Source organism: Durio zibethinus, unplaced genomic scaffold (assembly GCF_047325235.1).
Source record: "Durio zibethinus cultivar Kanyao isolate XHJ-2024 unplaced genomic scaffold, ASM4732523v1 HiC_scaffold_308, whole genome shotgun sequence".
NCBI lineage: Eukaryota > Viridiplantae > Streptophyta > Magnoliopsida > Malvales > Malvaceae > Durio > Durio zibethinus.
In genome coordinates, this window is record NW_028322931.1 from 5,001 (window position 1) to 7,500 (window position 2,500).

Here is a 2,500-nt window from a genome sequence, read left to right on the forward strand (position 1 = left end):
CGTGTGCCGATGGTGTTCGAGGCAACCGCCCGCACCAGGGCCCAGCGTGTGCCGATGGTGGTCGAGCCAGGAGCCCGCACCAAGGGCCGGCTTGTGCCGATGGTGTTCGGGGCAAGCGCCCGCACCAGGGCCCAGCGTGTGCCGATGGTGCTGGGGGCAAACGCCCGCCCCAGGGCCCAGCGTGTGCCGATGGTTATCGGGGCAACCGGCCGCACCAGGGCCCAGGGTCTGCCGATGGTGCTCGAGGCAACCGCCCGCACCAAGGCTCAGCATGTGCCGATTGTGATCGAGGCAACAACCCACACCAGGGCCCAGCTTGTGCCGATGGCGGTCGAGGCAAGTGCCCGTACCGAAGGGCAGCCTATGCCGATGATGGTCGATGCATGTGCCATCACCATGCGTCATCATGTGCCATTGATGGTCGAGGCCTTGGCCGAAGTTCGATTTTGAGCCACGGTGCCCATGCTTGGCTCCAGCATGTGCTGGTGCCGCATTTTTTTCACTCGGGACAGCATCGCCGGAGCATCGCCGGAGCATCGCCGGAGTACCGCCGGAGAACCTGACCGGCGGCATTGGGGTTCCGGCGATTGGGAGGGGGGCCGGGGGGGTGTGCGCACATGATGTGCGATGGGTGCTGGTACTTGGCCTTGTGTTGGCCCCCTATCCCTCATCAAACCTCTGAGAATTCACACCCCCTTAAAGAGCATTTGAGATTTTACAGGTTTGCTACCAGTAGCCGTTAAAGTGTCTGAAATGGGGACACTTTTTTCAAACGGTCACAAAATCTTCTCTACTTCGAGTTTTTAGCTGAATTTTTTTGTGCATGCCAACAAAAATAGAAGGATCATGCCTACAAAATTTGGGGCCAAAAATCCTTATAAAAAAATTTTAAAAAATCCCGAACCGCAAAAAGTTTCGAAAATCGTGAAAAATAGAAAACGAGTCATCTTCCAACGAAACTTCACGTGAAGGCTTAGGGGACCATTGTATGAATTTACAAGCCATAAAAATGGCATTGGCACGGCAGAAATTTGAAGATGTGCCTAAACCCACCAGGGCCCAGCGTGTGCCGATGGTGCTCGAGGCAACCGCCCGCACCAGGGCCCAGCGTGTGCCGATGGTGCCCGAGGCAAGCGCCCGCACCAGGGCCCAGCGTGTGCCGATGGTGGTCGAGGCAACCGCCCGCACCAGGGCCGATAGTGTGCCGATGGTGCTCGAGGCAACCTGTCGCACCAGGGCCCAGCGTGTGCCGATGGTGATCGAGGCAACCTGCCGCACCAGGGCCCAGCGTGTGCCGATGGTGGTCGAGGCAAGCGCCCGCACCAGCGCCCAGCGTGTGCCGATGGTGCTCGAGGCAACCGACCGCACCAGGGCCCAGCGTGTGCCGATGGTGCTCGAGGCAACCTGCCGCACCAGGGCCCAGCGTGTGCCGATGGTGGTCGAGGCAAGCGCCCGCACCAGGGCCCAGCGTGTGCCGATGGTGGTCGAGGCAACCGCCCGCACCAGGGCCCAGCGTGTGCCGATGGTGCTCGAGGCAACCTGCCGCACCAGGGCCGAGCGTGTGCCGATGGTGGTCGAGGCAAGCGCCCGCACCAGGGCCCAGCGTGTGCCGATGGTGGTCGAGGCAACCTGCCGCACCAGGGCCCAGCGTGTGCCGATGGTGCTCGAGGCAACCGACCGCACCAGGGCCGAGCGTGTGCCGATGGTGCTCGAGGCAAGCGCCCGCACCAGGGCCCAGCGTGTGCCGATGGTGCTCGAGGCAACCGACCGCACCAGGGCCGAGCGTGTGCCGATGGTGGTCGAGGCAAGCGCCCTCACCAGGGCCCAGCGTGTGCCGATGGTGGTCGAGGCAACCTGCCGCACCAGGGCCCAGCGTGTGCCGATGGTGCTCGAGGCAACCGACCGCACCAGGGCCGAGCGTGTGCCGATGGTGCTCGAGGCAAGCGCCCGCACCAGGGCCCAGCGTGTGCCGATGGTGGTCGAGGCAACCTGCCGCACCAGGGCCCAGCGTGTGCCGATGGTGCTCGAGGCAACCTGCCGCACCAGGGCCCAGCGTGTGCCGATGGTGGTCGAGGCAAGCGCCCGCACCAGGGCCCAGCGTGTGCCGATGGTGGTCGAGGCAACCGCCCGCACCAGGGCCCAGTGTGTGCCGATGGTGGTCGAGGCAACCGCCCGCACCCGGGCCCAGCGTGTGCCGATGGTGGTCGAGGCAACCTGCCGCACCAGGTCCCAGCGTGTGCCGATGGTGCTCGAGGCAACCGACCGCACCAGGGCGGAGCGTGTGCCGATGGTGGTCGAGGCAAGCGCCCGCACCAGGGCCCAGCGTGTGCCGATGGTGGTCGAGGCAACCTGCCGCACCAGGGCCCAACGTGTGCCGATGGTGCTCGGGGCAACCGACCGCACCAGGGTCGAGCGTGTGCCGATGGTGCTCGAGGCAAGCTGCCGCACCAGGGCCCAGCGTGTGCCGATGGTGGTCGAGGCAACCGCCCGCACCAGGGCC